Source organism: Periophthalmus magnuspinnatus, chromosome 13, assembly GCF_009829125.3.
Source record: "Periophthalmus magnuspinnatus isolate fPerMag1 chromosome 13, fPerMag1.2.pri, whole genome shotgun sequence".
Classification (NCBI taxonomy): domain Eukaryota; kingdom Metazoa; phylum Chordata; class Actinopteri; order Gobiiformes; family Gobiidae; genus Periophthalmus; species Periophthalmus magnuspinnatus.
Window position 1 is genome coordinate 3,194,177 of NC_047138.1, and position 14,931 is coordinate 3,209,107.

The 14,931-nt window shown below is 39.4% G+C and overlaps 1 protein-coding gene across 1 annotated transcript in view; it reads right to left on the reverse strand.

Moving 5' to 3' along the window:
• Nucleotides 1-14,931, reverse strand: part of LOC117380703 (A disintegrin and metalloproteinase with thrombospondin motifs 15-like) — a 246,113-nt gene that overhangs the window by 133,733 nt on the left and 97,449 nt on the right. The window lies entirely within an intron of this gene.

Sequence of the window (14,931 nt, forward strand, 5' to 3'; positions counted from 1 at the left end):
GGTTTATCCGGGAACTTTTCTATTTCTATTGGCCTACGATCACTCTTTTACTGAGAGATAATCATTACAGTAAAGAGCGACCTGGGACATGGGACCCTCTGCTCCAACTGGACACCTGCAGGACGGACAGGGACATGACACCTGACACCTGCAGGAGGGACAAGAGTATGACACCTGCAGGACGGACAGGGACATGACACCTGACACCTGCAGGAGGGACAAGAGTATGACACCTGCAGGACGGACAGGGACACCTGACACCTGCAGGAGGGACAAGAGTATGACACCTGCAGGAGGGACAGCCCGTGAGACCTCCTGCTCCATGACATCTGCAGGAGGGACAGGACGGACACCTGACCCCTGTAGGAGGGACAAGAGTATGACACCTTCAGGAGGGACAGCCCATGAGACCTCCTGCTCCATGACACCTACAGGAGAGACAGGGACATGACACCCGACACCTACAGGAGAGACAGGGACATGACACCTACAGGAGAGACAGGGACATGACACCTACAGGAGAGACAGGGACATGACACCTACGGGAGAGACAGGGACATGACACCTACAGGAGAGACAGGGACATGACACCCGACACCTACGGGAGAGACAGGGACGTGACACCTACAGGAGAGACAGGGACATGACACCCGACACCTACGGGAGAGACAGGGACGTGACACCTGCAGGAGGGACAGGAACGGGACACCTGACACCTGCAGGAGATACAACCCATGAGACCCCCTGCTCTAAAACATGGGACCTGCAGGAGGGACAGGGACATGGGACCTGCAGGAGGGACAGCCCATGTCCACCGCCCAGATGCATTATGGGATAAGTACTATAAATAAATCCCGTGGGCTGTTTCAGGACGTCACCACAGGACGTCACACAGACACATGTTTCTCCTTTAGTTTCAGCTCATGTTTGTGTCTGAATCGGGCGGATTTAAATCTCCTGAGTCTCTGCACTTCACTTTTATCCAGAATGTTGTGGTAAAACTCTGACCAGGCCTGTACATGTGTGAAGACGCTGCTTTTCTTGTTTTATTACACAAGTATCAGGCCTAAACTGACATTACAGACAAAAATCAAATACTAAGACATCAAAAAAGTGACACTGTGCAACTTTAAGAGATTCATGTATTTAATTAAACCTCATTTATCGTATTTTTTTATAACACTGTGACATAAAACATGTCTCAACCCGACCAAACTGTCTACAAATACTTCAGATTATAGAAAATATGAACTGTGACGTGTCCAAAACTTAAAGAAAACACAGAAAATAGATAAAAAACAAAAAACAACACCTTCAAAATCAAACTACCATTTTAATTTTCTTATAGTGATTCTTTTATTGTTGCCGTCTCTGATGAGTTGACACAAAAACAGCTGAATTGCGATGAGCTGGTGCTGGACTTTGATTCCAGCTGAACAGATGGCACGCACTAATCAGCACTTTACATACGTCCCATCATGCATCTGTGTTTCCTGCAGATCTTCAGACCGGTGGACCAGACTGTTACTGTAAGACGCTGACTTCATAACTCTGTGCTTTTATCTAGGTTCTTTTAAATTGTATTATTGATTCTGTTTTTTTGTGCAAGGACAGAAACGCCATGACGCTCTCCTCACGTTTCAGTCACAGGTTTGAAGAGTGAAGTGTCTTGCTCAAGGACGTGACGACTGAATTCACAAACTCCACAAAAACCACAGCGGACATGGGACAGTTAAGAGTAACAACAGTAATAACAGAAATAACAGCGCGGGCAGCTTCCATCTCGTGATTTGTGAATGTTTTTGGAGCCAAATCGTTGACAAAAATACAGCATGAATGAGATTTGAGTCGTACAGGTGTGAGGTTTCACATTGGCCTGTCACGATAATTAATATATCGAGTTATCGTACAATATACAAACAGTTTTGGGCATCTTTTTAAAGTATTTATCATTTATCAAGGGCAACATATTGATATTTGACTCATTATACATACAAATTAACAGCTGAAGTGTTTCATTCTGCAGTTTATTTATTGCAGATTCAAGAGATTCTAAGACAAGACAGTAAAATTCATACTTTGCTGATCACACTGGGGCCAAAGTGCAGAGGAAATTAAGTGTAAAATAGATAAATAATAAGATAAAGAGAGCGTTTAACAAAATATAATCAAATAGTTCATGTTTTTGTGATAATCATGTTCTAGAGTTATTGTTTCCGTGGCATAAATTAGTTTCAGGATCATCGTTTATCATCTATATTTTGTTCAGCGTCTTCTTTTTCTGCGAATATCACACTTCAGAATCAGTTATCGTGACAGGCCTGGTTTCAGATCGATGTTTTGAATCGCACTTTTGAAAGGATTGCGACGTGAGAATCGTGTTTTTATACATTTACAGTTTGATTAAAAGAGGAAAAATCGCAGCTTTATTAAAAACACCAGACTGTAAAACCTCAGAGATAGGCTTCGGATTTGATTTATGTGAGAGTCTTTCTTGCACAGTGCGGCTCACGGTGAATCATCTGGGAGTGTTGAGTGTGTGTCCCAAAGTTTCTCAGGGTTTAGTGCAACAGTTTTGGCTAAAATAGTGAAAAGAAATACCCACAGATGTCCTTAAATGAAAGATAAGACTGTTTTCTTTAAAAGTTTACCCACAGAACACATAAAATCATGATGTAATAGTCGGCACATGGGATTTTTTACACTTTAAGGCCTCATAACTGTGATATTGTTGAACCAGCAGATTTACATATATATATTTTTGCCTATATTTTGGTGTGATACGCAATTATACCAACACATAGAGCTTGTACAGAGATGTTTAATGAACATTATGGCACCGATACCGATTTATATCCATTTTTGTGGTCTGGTCCATGGACTAAATGATTTAAATCCTGCCCGTGCCACAGTTTTAGTTGTAATTCGTATTAACTTCTAAAATATGAAGCGTTGACGGTGGATTGTTCGATATGTTTCCTCTGTGTTTTGTGCAGCCGTGTCCAGTTTTGCATCATGCGTCTTAATCCCTTCGTGCTGTCGCTGTTTGTCCAGCTCTGTCCCGAGGCTCTTGTTTGGACTGACGGGTGACGCCTGACGGGTGACACCTGAAGAGGGACGCGTGGAGGTCAGACGGGACAGGTCTTATTAGTAAAACCTGGAGAGCCTCCCTCTGTCTGCGGCTGAAGGAGGGGGGAGTTTTCTTTTGTCCAGTGAGTTACAAAATCAGCTGCGTTTGGTAAGTTTCTTTTTAATTGTACTTCCAAAAACTATACTCTAGCACTGCTTTTGTCTTTATTTCTAATTGATTTAACTCTTTAGTAACTCATTTAGCTCATTAAGTGTATTTATTTCAGTACATTCACGCTTTTAATCACATGTACAAAAACATTTTAGACAGAAATCGTTTTGTCCACACACTTTCCCCCACATTTAACAGTAAATATTGCATTTTTAATAATTATTTCATTTCAAATGATACGAGTTCTGTCTAAATTCACTCTTCCTGGTTAAATCCGATGTGATGGAGGTCTGCTTGTTGCTATAGCGACGGGCGACGCAGACTCAGCTCTGTCCAAAAACATATTTTGGCAGTGCTCCGTGTAACCGCGGGTTAAGGGCCGCCTCTTTGTTTACACTGTTATTCTGCAGAGACGGCGCTTTTCCTCTTCGTGGCATTAATACGTAATGATCTGAGGTCACGACAAATCAAATAAAACAAATATGAACCACGCAAACCTGGAGTGTTTGAATCAGAATCAGAAGACTTTTATTGCTATTGACCTCGGTGATAAAGTGCAACATGAAACACTGAATAATAATAATTAAAAAGCAGAATTATAGCTGTTATAAATACAAATAAAGGCAAAAAACATAAAGATATGCTCAAAAATAAAAGTCATAGAGGTAGATTTGTACAAGAAATTATATAAAGATTTACAAATGCAGCAACAAGTCCTGATAAAGTACATGAGGAATGGCATCTGGCTTAAAATCACAGCAAAATGACTGCAACTCACAAAAAAACAAGTCTTTTTTGCATCAAGCTGCTTTATTTTTCATTCTTAAATATGAACAAAAATACTGCGTTCGCTTTAATCACATAAAACCAGTTCAGTTAAAAAAGAAAAAAAATGAAAATAGCGAAATACAAAAACGAAAATGTAAATACTGCATCAAACTTTGTGTCGTATTTACCGTCGACTCTGCAGTATTTCAGGCGCGGTGTGCAATCTTTGAGTCGACTCTGAATGTGTTTAGCCCGCTTTACCGCGCCTGTGCTCAATGATTGCCCGCTTTCTGTGCAGTATTGCCCTCCATCTGTCCTGTTTGTACTGTACGCGCCAACCAGGAGTCCTCTCCACTCCAGCGGTGCATCGTGGGATGGGAAGAGCCTGCTTCTTCAAAGACGCGGGCGGCCCTGCTCTCCTCCAGCATGGCACATTGGTAACAGTTACACCATAATTTCATCACCACCAGTAGCTCCCGTGAATACTGCTTACATTAACTTTTTACAAGGGATTGGCAACACACAGGCTCTGGCGCACGGATGCACGGCACGAGATTTTAGCCTCCAATTTATTCAATAGTTGGTGTGAACATATTGTTATTTGTTGATGAAGTGTAGAACAAACACGAGCGCAGAAAAAAAAGGAGTTTCCCGGTAGATTTGGCGGGATTATGCGTTGAGAGAATAGAGATTAAAAATACAAGAGGTTGGGGAGGCTTCAAAGTGCGTGACTGATGGATGGCGTATTGTTTTGATAAGTGTTCCCCCGGGAGCGAATGTGAGGAGGCATGTCACTTTTCCCTCTCATCTTCGCCGTCGAGAAGCCCGGGCACCGAGGGGACCAGCGAAAATCAACTGTAATGGCAGCAGCGGTACTGTAGACACGCAAACGCACACGTAAAACACACCGACGCACAATGCAAATGAATTAATTTAGTCGGAACGTGGACCTAAATTACCGTGTTAGACCCTGCGATGGGAGATGATAATTGCGGAGCGCTGGGAAACACGGTAAATATAGATAATTTAATCCAAACCCCAAGATGCTCTTTCATCATTGCGTTAAAGCCTTGTTACATTAAAACACAATGTCAAATCTGCGCGTGTGTGTTTACCACCAAAGTCAGAAAGGAAAAGAATAGATGCTCGACATGGCGTCTTAGGTTTCTTGTTAAAATTACAAAAACGGCATGAATAAAGATGAGTGAATTAACCCATTACCCTGACCATGAACGCTTCTGACGTGATGCAACTCAAATTAGGATTTACGCCGACTTCAAAAACAAAACACAGGTTTGTAATAATAGAAAAACAAAAGATGCACATTATGGAGCTTCAAAACAATAAGAGCGAGGCCTTTCCACGTTTAGTGCAACTACAGTGAAATAGTTGCATGTGCAGCTTTTATTGTTTAGGATGTTTAAGAAGAAAAACATTCAACTGAAGCAGATTTTTGAATAGAATCATCATTTGTGGGTTTTGTTTAGGAAGGTTAGAGTCTCTATCCTCTATCCTCCTAAAACCCAAGCTTTTTCATGACTTTATTCATTTCTTTTTTATTCGGGCTGATTGTTTTTACACTCATCAGGTCCAAAGAATTGAGATAATATGAGAAAAATGGTGTCCACACATGAGGACATTCGTTCTACGTTTTAATCATTTTGACAGAACATTTGAATTTGCAAAAAGTATTTATAAAGAGCTTGAAACAGCAGCATTTGTCCTGAGTAAAAACTAAATGAGAAACAATAATTGTGTCTCTTGGAACAATGTGGCTCATGTGAAGTGCTGCAGACAATAAAAAAAAAAATAAATAAAATAAAAAAATAAAAATTAATAAATAAAAAATAAATAAATAAAATTAAATAAAAAAATTATTAATAAATATTCTGAACATTCTAAAACCCTTAAAAATATGCTGTTGCTGTTCTTCTTCTTCTAAAAATTTGCATTGTGGCCTAGACAACTTAAAATGTGTCGTCCACCAGGTCCTACGAGGTTAAATAAAGTCTCTGGAGGATGGAGATGTTATTGCTTTGGATGGAATGTTTCACAGTAGGGCATTAAACTTATTTTTCTCCATAGAGACAAGCAGGAGATACGACCAATGACCAGGACAAGTAACAGGTCACGTATTTAAATTATGCAAAATATACAGAATTAACTCCATACTTTGAAACATCCTAAAGAAAAAGGTAAAACAAACTCATTTAATAATTTAGTTTTAGATTTCGAAATGCGAGTTCTGACTTTCTTCACTTCTCAAACCCTGCGATTCCTCTTAGTCCAGTTTGATTCATCTATAATAAAACCCGTTCACATTTAAGTCGACGTATTTCCTGCGACGCTAATTGCGAAAACATCAATTTACAATATCGTGCATTTCACATTTCCTTTCTGTTCATATCGACTGTAAAACCTGAAGAGTCTGGCCAAGAAATAAATTCAACACACACTGGAAACGCTGGTGTAAAATGGGCCTGTGTGATACGGATATGGAACAATCAGTTTATGCAGAATAAGCAAAACAATGAAGTAACTCTTTGTAATTTAAGTATTCAGAGTGAGTTCATCGTGCCCTTGGTAGTAGCCAGGTTAAATAATACGTCATGTTTGTCCAAAGCGGATCTGACGGCTGAGGGCGGAGTAAAACTGTCTGAAAACCGTCACGTTTACGATAGAATCACCGTCTGCGTTGAATAAATAATAAGCGATGAAGAAAATAAGCTGTGAATCCCCCCAGATGAGGAGTTTACACATAATTCCTCATTACTAGATTACTGTGGTGTTTCTCGGGGTGTTCTTGTGATCAACGTGGCGACGCCGTTGTGGGAATACGTAACCCGAGTGGAGGTTTTGTGCGTGTTTGGGTTCATTGTCTCATTACGGCAGGCTGTTGGTAATGCTGTTCCTTTGAAGATGAGGCAGAGGGAGCTGTGTTTTTGCCACAGTTCAAACAGTTTCTCCTCCAGGACCCACCTCCTCCACCTCCTCCACCTCCTCCTCCACCTCCTCCTCCGTCGCTGCCGTTTCTGCTCTAAAAACGAGAGTGCGCGCTCGGTTTGTGGCTGCGGTTTCGCTGTAGTGACGTGGTTTGGAGGCCACTTCCACTTCCAGCCAAAGCAAATTTTCTCAATGATGCAGCTAGAGAGAGTTCAGACGCCAGAAATAACCAGAAAAATGGTTTTAGTAGTGTTTAGTACGTGTCTAGGTGTTAATTTATTGTGAAATCAGTGCACAGTATCTTAAAATTTCAATATAAATCCACAAAAACATGAGAGCGCTGCCATTTTATATTTACGTAGAGCCAAAAAGAAACTAAATAAAAGACAAAATCAGATGAGATAATGGGTTATTATTGGTAAAACTACATAATGAAACATGAAAAAACATCTCCAGATACAACAATTAAACAAATACTGAAGAAAATCCACTAAACGCACTTAACCGGATTGCAGCTTTTTCTATTAAACGATATATTGATGTATTTTAAAGCATATACGGCCTGAAAGTTGATAGTCCACATGATTCTGAGCCCCCTGTGGTTCTGCGCTGAGACGAGAGGCCTGAGCAGCAGACAGATGTGAGGAGCAGAGAAAAAGAAGAAAAAAAAAAGACTTTGAAGGTGAAAGCAGGAAGCCGGATTAAAGCTCAGACTGGACTGGAGCCGATGGGAACGTAGTGCAGAGGTTTAGGTTCAGGGGACAAAACCAGAGCGAAAGTTTATAGTGTTTGTCCTAAAAATCAATGCTAGATCTGGTTGTACAGTGTTAAAGTGACCAGTCAATATAAGGTTTGTTGACTGGGAATACGCACAAATGCAAGTGATGTTTAGTATTTGGGAATAAACTAAAGTATTGTACTGAAAAATCCATCTTTTTTCAGTCATTTTAAATAGTAAATTTGCTTTTTGGGAGAACATACACACGTTTTACACTGATTTTAACACTATATATCCTTTCTGCTTCCATATTTTCTGCTCTTTCTTCAAAAACGTAAGTCGCTGCTTCCACATTCGCAGGTTATAATAAGACATTACAAGATTTAATTCAGTATAACCCCAGAATGTGCGCAGAACTACACAGAAATGACCTAAATGTACAAACTGCAGCGTCTGAAAAAACACCATTTGAACCGTGTCTGCGTAATCTCTTTGGGAATATGCTTTTGTTTCTTTAAGCCACACGGAGCCATTCAAAAGCTCCGGGCTGAGACGCACTGTCCGGGACTCAGCAGCACCCAAGGGACCTGCACACAAACCAAATCGCTCTCTTCAAGCTCGACAGAAGAGCGAGAAGAACAAACTACAACCTAAACAGCTATTAAACCCACCACCTGACGCTCTGTGCACATCCCTGCTCACGTATGTCTTATCCCAACACCTAAAGTGATATATTTGACTGTATGTAACTCCACTGCGGCTCTTCCTGTTTGTCCCTGATCCTCAACATTTTGGGAGAAGTGTGGATTCCAATAAAGGCTTGTTAAACAACACATTTCATTCTCCAACTCAATAGCAGCCCTGCGTGGCCCAGAGGCAAAAAGCTGCTCCTTTGAACATCCAAATCCCCATGCAGCGCCTTCACTTTCCTTTGTTATCCTCTCTCTGCTGTGGTTTTGCTCCGATGCCATTGCGCCGCGGACCATGGGCCGTTTAACTGTGAAAGATCGTCTCGTTTGTGGCACCAATTCCTCATTAATTGACCTTTTTAAATTATAACAGAGAGTGAACATATTGTTTTAATAAAGAATTCATTAGAGGGAATTGTAGATCCTGATTTAATTAGCCCCTCCCTGGAATTGGAGATGAAACAAACAGACTTGCGCTCAACGACGCCCTCTGCTGACAGCTGCGACACACACACACACACACACACACACACGCAGCTGGGTTTTATAGTTTGTGGGAACATTACATTGACTGATCCTGATTCTCTAACCTAAATGAACTCATATCTTAACCTTAAAGTGTGTTATTGTTGTGATTTTGAAACATTTACCTCATAACGACCTCATATTTGATCCCACAAAGCAAAAGGTTCTCGTCCACAAACTCTTTACACACATTTTAGTCCCAGCGTTGTGTCAAATACCCGCCCACACACGCACACACACGACAGACTGTATTCAAGCCTCTCATATTTATGCAATAGGTTTACAGTGATGCGAAACAATGGAAAAAGTGGGTTATCCTTGTTTACGTGAAATAAGACAGAATGGTTTTAAAGCAGAGCAAAACAAGAATCTAAATGAGATTTCAGCCCGGGTCGGACGTGTGTGATGAAGCGGCAGGGTCTGTACGCACTGAAGAGCACAACGTCTGACAGTGTGAGGAAAGACGTGACAACAAATGTCTATATGCAAATACACAGGCTGAAGATACAGTATTATGGATTTACACAGTGTGATGTAAAGATCACACTGTGCAATAAATATAATGAATAGAATCATGTACAGCAAGTATGAATCTATAATAAGTGATAAATGTTCATTATTTGAAGAAGATGTTTCTCACTTGTGTAAGAAATACTCCTGATAAAACCTGAACCCAAAGAATAATATTCATCATATTCATCTTTCAACTAGAATAATGACACGTATCTGAGCTCAGGCTGTTTATGAACAGTTTTATCAATAGTTGTATCAATAGAACAGTAAGAAACGTGACAAAGACACTCTGTACCATTTCATACATTTTCAAAGGACAAACAGTGTTTTTTACAAAACGTGTCTTGCCCAAAGACACAGTGGCAGGACAGTGTCCCAGAGGGGGGGACTTTGTGACATGGACTGGAGTCAGACTTGAGTCACTATTTTGAGGACTTGACACTTGATAAAATGGACGATGACTCGACACCAGGGACGTAATAGTATTTGAAACACTGTGACATCGTATCGTCAAATGTCTTACAATAATAGTGGAAGCTGCCACAATAAATCAGACGACCAGCTCTTGTCTCAGTGTATAAATATACACATATATTATATATATACACACACACACAGGCCCCTGAGATGATCCAACACATGACTTCAGGGTGTGAGATGCTGCAGGGGAAACATACATGTTTCATGTTTACATTCTGTGTCCACTATGTGGCGTTCTCCAGAGAAAGTGGAGACTGAATGAGCCAAGATTCTGTGTGACTTCACACTTCACTTCAATCACTTTCCAGTTGTGCAACTGCTTCCAGAGAAGTTTGAGTGGGTAACTTACCGTTAGTGCTGTTTTTCTCAGTAGTTTGGCTAAATGTGAGTTTATTCTGGGACGTTGTTTACTATGATCTCATTAAAATCCGGTCAGTTTAAGGTCGACTACCAATGACAACAAACTCAATATTATATTCTCTAACCTTTTTATATTACATTATAGTATAGTACATAGTAGTATAGTATAGTTGGTAGCATTGTGGTGTATCACTGACACTTCAAGCTCCTGCTAAAAGTTGTGGGTTCAAATCCTCAGATTTGTGGAGTCGTGACTCTGTGTTTGGAGAGTTGGACATGATGATAACAGAATCTGTTTATCTTCGTGGGGTCTGTAACTTAAAAAATACAATAAAATATTCATACAATTATAAAGCAGATGTTTAAAACAAGTTTGTCGTCTACACAGTTTGATACATGATTCAGTTTATTTTGCAAACTCTTTAAATGACGTTCTGTTTAGTTTAATGTAAAGTCAAACACTGATACAGAGGCCCTGTTTGAAACTTCTGAGATCGTCTGTGAAGATGGAAAAAAACAAAAGGTCCAGGTCAGCTGCCCTGAGGGACTCCACGCTCTAATCCTCTAGTTGTGAAAAACAAACACACAAAATACCTACCAATACACAGAAAATGCACAGATTGAGATCTTTTAGTTCCGTAACTCTCCACTTAGTGAATTACACAATGTTTTAAAGCCATTTGCAGATAACATCAAAGTCTGCACTAAAAGGTTTTTCACATCGCTCTGACAGTCACTCATCATCTGTCCTGGAGCAGTGGAGCCTGAATGTCCGTCTTTCTAGGCAAGATGATTATCAGAATTTAGAGTAAAACTGGTAAAATAGTTTAAGATTTGAGAAAATATGACTTTTTTCTTGATTTTACTAAGACTAGAGAATTTACAGTTTGGTCTAAAATCAGCACCACAAAAGGATCTTATTTTTGGGTGAGGGTTTTTCTAATGTCCAAACCCGGGGAAATAAACACTTCCAGACTCTGATTAAAACAGGTTCAGTCTGACATTATAGAAACAGTTTTCTATCCAGAGCTGAGTGAGATCTGTTATGTAACGCTCCACCCATTGAATCACACTATTTTATTTTGAATATTTTAAAACAAAGAAATACAGCGGACCACAAAACAATACAGAGCACCAGGGGAAAGCAGAAGTTACAGAAAAGCAAAGTAAATTTGTTCCAATAACAAACATAATCAAACACCAAATGTTTTAATTTAACAAACTCATTTCTCCCATTTGTCAGAAAGTCTCTCCATGGCATAGATCTCGTTGACGACCTGACTCCAGTCCATCACTGACCAGCAGGACGCGATCCTGACACTGTCCCAAAAGATGAAAGTGTCCAGCCCCGTCACTGCCACAATGTCCCACACTGAGCTTTATCTGGGTCTTTACTCTGTTTGCCTTGGCAAAACGTTCCATTTTTGTCTCATTTGTGCATAGAACATTCTCCCAGAGCTTTGTGGCTTATCAAAGTAGTTCACTGAAGTTCACCTTTAATCTCTTTACAAGTTTTTCTGGGCTCTTTTGTTTCCTTTCATATTATCCGTGTCTTTTATTTGTCATCAGTTTTACTCCTGTGGCCACGTCCAGGGAGGTTGACTTCAGTCTCATGGATCTTACATTTCTGAATAACATGTGCAGCTGTAGTCAGAGGAACATCCCGCTGCTTGGAGATGGTCTTATACCTTTACCTTTAACATGCTCGTTTATAATTTTCTTTCTAATCTCCTGAGACAACTGTTTCTTTGCCTCCTCTGGTCCATGTTGAGTGAGGTACATGTCACAAACAGCACAGTGACGACCTGTAGCTCTGTATATGGACGCACTGACTGATGACACGACTGTAGACGCCTGTGATGCCGATTAGTGACACACCTTGGATTAACACGTCCCTTTGGTCACATTATTTTCAGTCTTTTTGAGGGACAGCATCTTTTTTGTCCAGGCCTGAGGTAGTTTTGCAAATATTCAACCAGTCATCCTGTAATATTTTAACATTATCTTCTTTTTCCCAGGCCTCTTTAATATATATTTACAGTAGAAATCCTCTTTGCAGCTCGTAAACATTTATAGATTACAGTTATTTGTTTCTTGGGAGTGTTGCCTTTACAAACTTCTATAAAATTCTTCACCAAATCACTCACTTCAAATATTCCGTTAATTGAAAATATTTAAATAGGTCATGTTTGCTCAAATCATGTGTCTGAGAGTTACATGTAACTTTTCAAAACAGCATTATTTGATGAAAAACTCTGAATCAAAGGCCAGAAATTGCACATTTTTTTAAGTTTTTTGCGTCAAAGTGTGAACTAAAATCAAGAAAAGCAGCAACAACGGGTTTTTCACATCACTCTGACACGAAAATTGGGTAAAAGGAAAAAGTAAGATTAGAGAAAATATGCGTTTTCTTTTCTGTGAAATGGCTCTTTGGGGGTTAAAGGTTAAAGGTCAAACATTGCTGACCCCTGGTTGAACCCAAACTGCCTGTTGTTTTTTACAGAGTGTCATTTTTTTTCTACCTGTAACTGCATTGAACTAAATGTAAAGTTACAGTTTTTGTCTTGGATGATGACATTTTTAATCAGTTTTATTGAATTACTACAGTCATTGAAAGAAAAAGATCAAGAAAAAAGTTATATTTTTTCAAATCTTACTTTTTTTCTTTAACCAATTTTAATAATTCTTTAACATAACATAATTTAATACATCTTAATTCCAATAATCATCTTGCCTTTTGCTGTGGATCAGACCTGGACGACTGAGGGTTTTCACACACAGTGAAATCACAGCTAGAATTACTGAGCCGTCCATTCATTGTATTTGTTGTATTTTGCCGAATAGTTTTTACTTTATTAATGAAAAAGTCATTAAAATAACTGACGATTTCAACAGGTTTATGTGTAAATGCCCCTGAGCAGTTCATTTATAGATCTTAAAACATCAAACTTCCAGCTTTTCCTTGTAGATTTTGTTTAAATAATATGCTTTTTTGTTCTACTTGTTCATTTTGGTAACAGGATTTCTGCTGTTTCTGCGTCTTTACGTCCACGGGCTTTTTGTTTTGCTCTGATTTAAAGTTGAGGTGCTGTTTATTGTACAAAAAAAAAAGCAAGATATATGAGAGTAAAGCCATATTTTGTGTGATTCCAGACAAAGTTATTCCGTGTTATGTGGTTGTTTTGACACTGTAGAAGCGAAATCGAAACAATGCCACAGCGTGACATTATTCAACTTGTGTAAGGTTGTACAGAACATTTCTAGGGTTTAGGCTGAAGTAAACCCTCACCCTATTTAATAATAACGCACAAGAATTCCAAGAAAAGCAGCATCAGTTCTACAAAAAATGAACAAAAGAAAAACTACAAACCACAGCAGTTCACATGAATCACTCCTGAGTCCTGTAATTTTCAAAAAGTCATGTTTTATACCTCTTTTTAAACGCTTCTATTGTGTAAGAGCTTTTTAATTTACCACACACTAACCCCTCAAACAGAAATGCAGTACAATGACGTTCTAGTCTTACTTTTTTTGACTAAACCTGTTCTTTAAAGATGATATTGACTCTCTTTCTGTTCGAGTAACATCTGTAAACAAGGAGGAGCTTATGATTATCTGCTTTATGTTCTCCAACCAAATATTACACCTTTTTTTTTTGGTGGCGACTTTGTTTTTGTTGTCTCCAAGTAAAACCCAGAGTTTGTAGAGAGCATCGTAGTGTCTGGACAATATCATGAAGTGTGAAAATGATGTGTTATTCCTTATCTTCTGCGGAGACCAGGCCTCCCTTTGAATCATAATGAATAATTCCTCTGCATGTATTCTTACTGTTCTGAGGGATTGATTTGACCCCGTCTCAAACTCAATCCGCGCCTGCTCGTGTGACACCCGGACAGATGCGGCGCTGCGTCTCAGCCCTGGATCTGATTGGGTTTTGGAGCTGCAAAGATCAAAGCCGAGACGAAACAAAAGAGAAAAGATGAGAGAAGAAAACCTGCGGGAAAGACATATTGTCACTGTGACGATTTCCAGCAATAAAATAAACTAAAACTACCACAAATCTTGCTTGTTTTAATTCCAAAATCTGTAGAGAGACAGACATTTGCATTGTTTAGCTCATTTCAAATCGTTTTTTGAAATCCCAGGGGGTGTATAGTGTGTACTCCCCTGTGTGTTGTAAAATCACCTTTGACTCGTCTGCTGTTCTCTTTGTAAACTGATGCTACATTCCTTCACTGCTTGTTAGTCTCATTTAAGACTTCCTGATACTATTTACAGATATTGCACAAAACATGAGACTGAATCTCTTCTAAAACTCTAAATCAGGGCTCTCAAACTCAAATTAACTTAAGAAATATGCCAGTTTTTGTGGATTTTCTGGATATACGTCGTTATTTGTTGAATCTTTTGCGACGGGACACTAACATTAAACTTTCATGTTGTCCTGCGGGCCACAAAATATCGTCTCGTGGGCCGTAATTGACCCACGGGCCGCGAGTTTGAGACCCCCTGCCCTATCAGAATTAAGTTTTTCCAAATCTAGACTTTGATTTGATGTTGAAGCCTATTTTTTTGCCACTTAACATCTATATTCAGCTGCACGTTTAGAGTTTATATAAGCACAGGCCTAAATGCATGACCTAAATGTCCAAATATCAGTATAAGGCTGATTTAAAGATGAAGAAACAGTGTGA